Raw genomic sequence first — 8,034 nt, 5'->3', positions numbered from 1 at the left:
AGAATAAATACAGTACACAGCTGTACAGAATAGAATAAAATAATATACTATATACAGTAGAATAAAATATAATAAAAATATACAATAAGATAAAAATAGAATACGAATGCTATATACAACTGAGTAAAAATACAACGATGCCAGAAAGGATTATTGCACTTAGTGTTATTGCACATGTGTGGATGTGTGTGTTTGTTCAGTTAAAGTCTTTGTTGTGGAGTCTGACAGCAGTGGGGAGGAAAGACCTGCGAAATCTCTCCGTCCCACACCGTGGGTGCCGCAGTCTCCCACTGAAGGAGCTGCTCAGTGCTGTCACAGTCTGCTGCATGGGGTGGGAGATGTTGTCCATCAGGGATGACAGCTTAGCCGCCATTCTCCTGTCACTCACCACCTCCACTGGGTCCAGAGGGCATCCTAGAACAGAGCTGGCCCTTCGGATCACCCTGTTCAGTCTCTTCCTGTCCCCAGCAGAGATGCTGCCGCCCCAGCAGACCACACCATAAAAGATAGCAGAAGCCACCACAGAGTCATAGAAGGTCTTCAGGAGTGGGCCCTCCACCCCAAACGACCTGAGTCTCCGCAGCAGGTACAGCCTGCTCTGCCCTTTCCTGTAGAGGGCGTCTGAGTTATGAGTCCAGTCCAGTCTGTTGTTCAGATGAACACCAAGGTACCTGTAGCTGTCCACAGCCTCAATGTCCATACCTTGGATGTTCAGTGGTTGCAGTGGAGAATGCTTGTGCCTGCGGAAGTCTACCACCAGTTCCTTGGTTTTACTGGCGTTGATCTGGAGGTAGTTCAGCTGGCACCAGTCCACAAAGTCTTGGGTCAGACCTCTGTACTCCTTGTCGTCCCCATCAGTGATGAGGCCGACTATTGCAGAGTCATCAGAGAACTTCTGCAGGAAGCACTGGGTGGAATTGTGGGAGAAGTCTGCAGTGTAGATGGTGAAGAGGAACGGAGCCAGAACCGTTCCCTGTGGGGCCCCCGTACTGCAGACGACCCTGTCCGACACACAGCCCTGAGTCCTCACATACTGTGGTCGGTCGGTGAGGTAGTCCAAAATCCAGGTAGTGAGGTGATGGTCCACTCCAGAGTTCACCAGCTTGTCCTTCAGAACCGAGGGAAGAATAGTGTTGAAGGCACTGGAGAAATCAAAGAACATGATTCTCACAGTGCTTCCAGCGGTCTCCAGGTGAGCGAGGGAACGATGTAGGAGGTGAATGACGGCATCATCCACTCCAATGCCAGGCTGGTAGGCAAACTGAAGTAGGTCCAGTGATGAGCTTGTTAGGCTCCGAAGCTGAGCCAGGACCAACCGCTCCAGGGTCTTCATCAGGTGGGATGTCAGAGCCACCGGCCTGTAGCTGTTGAGGTCCTTGGGGCGTGAAGTCTTTGGCACTGGTACAACACAGGAGGTTTTCCAGAGCTGTGGGACTCTTCCCAACCTCAGGCTCAGGTTGAAGAGGTGCTCCATCACCCCACACAGTTGGTCCGCGCAGGACCTGACGACCCTCGAGCTGATGCCATCTGGGCCCGCTGCCTTCTTGCCATTAATCCTCCTCAGTTCCCTCCTAACCTGGGTGGTTGAGAGAGACAGGCTGGAGCCTTGTGTTGAGTGTGTATTGGATGCTGTTGTTGGGGGTGGGGAGGAGTGAGCAGGGTGAATAGAGGAGGTGTGAAGTGTCTGAGGTGTCAGAGGTGGAACAGCAGCAGTGGGGGTGGGTGAGTCTGCAGCCGATGTTGTAGACTGTCTCATGGTTGAATCAAATCTGTTGAAGAAATGATTCAGTTCATTTGCCCACCTCACATCCCTCCCAGGCAGAGAGTTCTGCTGTTTGTGGCCTGAGATGGTTCTGAGGCCTCTCCAGACTTCACCAACGTTGTTTTGTAAAAAGCTTGTGGGGCTCGCACACAAGAATTTCACTCGCATGTGCTGTGCCAGTGTGCCTGCACATGTGATGTGACAATAAAAAGTGATTTGATTTGATTTTTGTTGAAGCTGGTTCTCCATCTTCTGCCTGTAGCTGTCCTTCCCATTCCTTATCAGTCCCCTCAACTCTCTCTGCACCCTTTTCAACTCCTCTTTGTCTTTGGATTTGAAGGCCCCCCTCTTCTGCTTGAGGACAGCTTTAATTTCTGGGGTAATCCAAGGTTTGTTGTTGGAGAAACACCGTACAGTCCTGGTAGGTACGGTGTTATCCACACAGAAATTAATATAGTCAGTAATGCATGTAGTAAGGCTGTCGATGTCCTCTCCATGGTCGTCACAGATCACCTCCCACACAGTCGACTCAAAACAGTCCTTAAGAGCCTCCTCGCTCTCCTCTGACCATCTCTGCACTGTGCGGGTGGCTGGTGGCACCCTGCGCACTAAGGGCTCATACACAGGGACAAGGTGCACCAGGTTGTGGTCAGATTTGCCCAGTGGAGGGAGAGGTGATGAACTGTATGCCTCTTCAGCATTGGCATACAGTAAGTCCAGTGTTTTATTGTCTCTGGTTGAGCAGGTCACATACTGGGTGAAGGTGGGCAGTGTGGAGTCCAAAGAGGCATGATTGAAGTCCCCTGATATTATGAGAAGGGCTCTCGGAGATTGTGTTTGCAGTCTGCTGACCACTGAGTGGAGAGAGTCACAGGCTGCATCCGCGTTGGCCGAGGGGGGGACATACGCTGTTATTGCGATAACATGCGAGAATTCCCGGGGCAGATAGTACGGACGCATGCTAACGGCTAACAGCTCAATGTCTCTGCTGCATAGTTGTTCTTTCACAGTGATGTGCCCAGGGTTACACCATCTGTCGTTCACAAAAACTGCCAGTCCCCCTCCTTTCCTCTTACCGCTCTCTCTCGTCCTGTCCGCTCGCAGCATCTGAAATCCCGGTAGTGTCACGCTTGTGTCCGGAGTTAGCGGTGTTAGCCACGACTCCGTTAGCATCATGATGCTACATTGCCGGTACTCCCTCTGTGACCAGGTTAGCGACGTGAGCTCATCCATCTTATTGGGCAAAGATCTTACGTTTCCAATGATTACAGAAGGAAGAGATGGTCGATAACGTCTCCTTCTCGGGCGACGGCGCTCCTTCCCAGCACGACACCCCCGTCTTTTCCTCCTCAGCTCGCTGGGAATGTCGGGTCTGTCCGCCGGCAGTACCGCTGCGGGACGCAGCGCTAACAGCTGATCCTTACTGTAAACAAAGGATCCCTGCTCTGGGTCCCCAGACACGCGTGAAAAAAGTAGAAATAAACGAAGAAAAACGACCAGAACTAGCACAAAACGGTAGAACATGGTTGCAGAGTCTAATTACTGATACGTTAGTTATAAAAAATTACGAGAAGAAAAGATAAGAAAGAAAGAAACTCAGAATGAGCAGAGCTGCTGTAACAGGCTGCCGCACACGGGGGGCGCCGGAGTGTGTGTGAAGGCGGTCTTCCACTCATCGCCCTCACGGATGCGAACCAGATGGTATGCGTTTCGCAAATCCAGTTTGGTGAAAACAGTAGCCCCCTGGAGGAGCTCGAAGGCCGAACTGAGGAGCGGCAGAGGGTATTTATTTTTTACTGTGATGTTGTTTAATCCGCGATAGTCAATGCATGGCCGGAGGGTTTTATCCTTCTTTTCGACAAAGAAGAAGCCTGCCGCGACTGGAGAGGTGGAGGCCCGAATGAGGCCGGCAGCCAGGGATTCCGTGATGTACTTGTCCATAGCGTCTCGTTCTGGAAGTGAGATGCTATAGAGCCGACTGGTGGGTAAAGGAGCTCCCGGGAGCAGTTCGATAGCACAGTCATAGGGCCTATGCGGAGGAAGTGACTGGGCGCGGGCCTTTTGAAACACCTCAGCTAGGTCGTGATAAACAGAGGGCACATTAGTTAAATCAGCTGATTTCAATTCCCCAGGAGAGGGCGTTTCAGTGCTTGGAGGCGAGGCAGCTTTAAGGCAGGTCATGTGGCAGTCCTCCCCCCACCCAGTGACACGCCCCTTTAGCCAATCTATGTGAGGGTTGTGCTGTTGTAGCCAAGGATGGCCGAGAACTAGTGGAGTGCGAGTTGCTTTAAACACCAAAAAACAGATTTCTTCAGAATGATTGCCAGAGAGGGTGAGCTCGACAGGCTCCGTCACCAGAGTGATGTCTGGAAGGCGCTGACCTGACAGACAACGCCGTAACACGTAATGCATGAGGCAGGGGCTCCAATAGTAACCCAAGTTGCCGGGCTAACTGACAGTCAATAAAGTTTTGTTCCGCCCCAGAGTCGATTAACACCGATAGGGAGCGGCTCTTAGAGTGAATGGAAAGCATGGTCGGTAGTGTTAAACGGGTAGGAGCTTCTTCCTGGCTCAGCTCGCCCACCAGTACTCCTACCATCACTGGCGGGCGCGCCCTTTTGCCCGCGAAGGGCAGGTAGCCACAACATGTCCCCTGTGACCACAATAGAGGCACTCACCGGCCGTAATCCTGCGCTGATGCTCCGCCGCGGTGAGATGGGAGCCGCCCAGCTGCATGGGTTCCTCTCCGTCCCCGCTCTCGTGAGTCCGGGAGGGGCCGGCATCCGCCATGGCGCCGGTGCCAGAGACTCCCACAGCCTCATGGAAGTTGTAGTTCCGCTGCGACCGGTGAGCCCGTAGCCGCTCATCCACCTTAATGCACAGGGACATTAGCTCATTAAAGGAGGCAGGGAGATCACGCATGATTAGCTCGTCCCTTAATTCTTCTCTGATATTGTTCAGCAACGTGCTCCGTAGCGCCTCCTGATTCCACCCTGCCTCTTCTGCCAGAATCCAGAAGTCGATAGCGTATTCAGACATGCTTCTCCTACCTTGTTTGAAGTTGAGGAGACGGAGAGCAGCGGCCTCTGCCCCGGTGCCTGGGTTAAACACACTCTTAAATTTGGAGAGAAAGTCAGCGTAGGTGATGACAGGATCAGAGTTCAACACAACCTGGGCCCATTTTAGTGCACGGCCCCTCAGAAGTTGAACTAAATAAGTGATCTTTGCCCCATCGTTGCTATGAAAACGCTGCAGCTCGCGAAACGTCAGAGACACCTGAGCCAAAAATCCGGCACATTTGTCAGACTCACCCGAGAATGGTTCCGGTGTGGGTAAAGGTCCGTCAGACGGCGTACCGACCCGCGGTGAGCTACCTGACGCTACGGCGGGCGGTGCCGCCTGGGGAGCCGGGCTGGGTGGCTGGGGATTCCCTGGTTGCGCATTTCCCTCCAGCGGTATTAACTGCGCCACCGCCAGGGTCAATGCGGCGACATCCTGCCGTAGCTGCCCGAGCATTTGTTCATGGCGGGCCAGCGCGGCTTCCTGGGCGGCCAGAGCCCGGCCCACGGGGTCCTGTCCTGCTGAGTCCATAATGGCTGGATCGTTCTGATAAGGTTTCCGAAAGAGACTCAGGCGCAGGCCAGGGTTTTCCTTTAAGCGAAGGACAGTGCGTTTATTTACAGTGAACACATACACCAAGTGGCTATATACAACATGCAGGGGAAACGGGTCCGGGTCGCCAGGGTCCGTGGGAAACAGGGTTGGGAGAAGGGTGTTCCACACTTTCTGTACAAAAACGTTCCCCCTCAATCACTCCTCTCCGCATCGGGTTCCAAAAACGATCTACACACAAAACGTCGGGTTAGCAGGATAATTATAAGAAATTCTCAAAGTACAGGTTAGCAGAAACACAAGTCTAACTGACACTGATAGCTCAACGATCCAGCGAAGACTAGTGCAGACTCGCCATCTAAGTAGTGCAGTAATCAGCTGGGATCAGCGGCCGGTGTGGTGATGAGCAGGTGTGTGGGCCAACAGCGGGAGCCTGCAGTGAGCATCGCCGTGGCGAGAGAGAGAGAGAGTGAGAGAGAGAGGGCGAGAGCGAGAGAGCAAACAAACCACAAACATATTGCCCAATAGAGGATTGACCAGCGGGGCACAGGGACCATGACATTTAATATCGCTAAGACAGTCAAGCAGTGATTGACATGGGGAGGTATCCAAATGACTAAAAGGTAAGTAAAGCTGACAGTCATCGGCATACAACTTCTTGCTAGCAAGGGCAGCCTCCAGCACTGAGGCTCGCACTGAGAAACTGCCCTGGTCTTTATTTATACTTCAGTGAGCGTTTGTTCCTTACATTGGAATGTGTGTGTGTGTGTGTGTGTGTGTGTGTGTGTGTGTGTGTGTGCGCGTGTGTGTGCGTGTGTGCGTGTGTGTGGGGTCAGAGTGTGGCCCCATAAACGACTTCCTTTCACCTGCTGGTCTGGAAAATCCAACAGTTCATCTATATGTAAAGAAGCACTTAAACTAAAACTGACATAGTCCTACCGTAAAACAATAAGACAAGGTACGACCTCTCCCATGCTCCCAGAATGTGGGGGTGAACACCCTGGAATGTTACAGACCTCCTAGGATGAGACATTCTTTCAATATGCCACCAACTATATACTTCTAAACACAAATGATTACATGCAGCATTCTACCATATGCAAACTTATATCATTAAAAGATTATACTGACTACTAAGTACAATTTTCCATTGACATGGAGAAATAAAGGGAGAGTGGAGAATTATGGAGAAGCAGAGAGAGGAATGTGTTGTGAGAGTGCAGTTTGCGCTGTAAAGGTGGGCGTGTTGCCTGCTTGTCTGTTTAACAGTGATGAAAATGAAAGAAAGAAATCTCTTAGTGTGTTAATACAGGAGGCTACAGACCTGGACCAACCGCCCACCACAAGCACAGTGGCCGAAGCAAAATGATAGCAATGGGAGCCACACCCAGCAAGAATCAGCAGCTGTGGAAGAGACTGCAGCGAGGAGAGAATTAAAGGAGAAACTAAAGCTTTAAGAGTACACAAAATTGGGTTGGATTTTGGGCCAACGGACTTGTGGAGGTTGGGAAAGCGTCCGGAGCATCGCAACAAAAGGTGAAACAAAAACACACACAAGCAGAGAAATGTGAGAGAAAAGCACCTTTTAAGGAAACGCCTTGTTGGAGAAAAAGTTAAAAGTAACCCGCCTACAAATGCACACACACGCAATGAAAAAGCAGCTTACACTCATGGACACGTGAAGATTTTTTCAGCAAGATTAAAGCAGGGAAACTTAACATACACCTGTGGTTAAAGGATGAACTGTAAAGTCTCTGGGTTGCAGGACAACAACTTAACTTCAAAGAAAACAAAGAGACTGGTATGACCAACCAGTGTGTGTGTGTGTGTGTGTGTGTGTGTGTGTGCTGTGCTCACAGAAGGAAGGTCATAGCTCCTGCTTTTTTGAGTGCATTTCCAATCAGTTTTTCTTTTTACAAGAAGTGTAGCTCATACAATGGTATAAATGTATTCTTTTCAATACTTTAAAAATATGAAACTCTGAAGATTTTGAGTTCATGCACATTGTGAAACAAGAATATAAATATTTGTGTCACAATGATTTCTATAAAAACATGTTGTTTATGGGCATAATGTGACGAATCTTTTGTGTCCCTATTAATGATCAAAGATAATTGAAGAGGAAGCTTGAACCCTGGCTCTGGACATTTGAGCCAGGGTTCAAGTGACAGCATAGACATTTGCTAACACGAAAGCATGTTTTGTCATCATAAAGACTGTGAAATGAAGCATTGTTAAAGTGTGACTTCAGTAATGGACGACTTAAAACACCAAACTCTAATTTCAATGGTTTATTTTAAGTTTACAGAATATAACAACTGGTAAGACGATGAGATTTACTTTTCACTGTCCGTGTTATGTGTATCCATTATCATGTATGCTACTTTGCTCTGTGGACTGTAAAATGTTTCATTGTATTCATGAAATAAACCAGACTCTCACTGTCTGCAGCAGGGGCGATTCTAGGATCAGAGCTTTGGGGGTGCTGAGCACCCAGAGAGCTGCCCAGCCAGGTAAGATAAACTTTACTCATCACGATGAGATGTCTTCCCCGTCTCTGTCAGTCCCTGCATCCTTAAATGTCTCCAGTTGTCCCAAGTTGTCTCTGAATGTCTCCTTGGTGCATTTAAACCCCTGTTCCTCCCTGTCCTTGTCGTCTG

This window comes from Mchenga conophoros, linkage group LG17 (genome assembly GCF_057382185.1).
Source record: "Mchenga conophoros isolate Kocher_MC1m ecotype Shallow Benthic linkage group LG17, M_conophoros_male_GT1.1, whole genome shotgun sequence".
In the NCBI taxonomy this organism is placed as follows: domain Eukaryota; kingdom Metazoa; phylum Chordata; class Actinopteri; order Cichliformes; family Cichlidae; genus Mchenga; species Mchenga conophoros.
The sequence above is the reverse complement of the archived record's forward strand: the minus strand, read 5'-3'. Positions refer to the sequence as shown.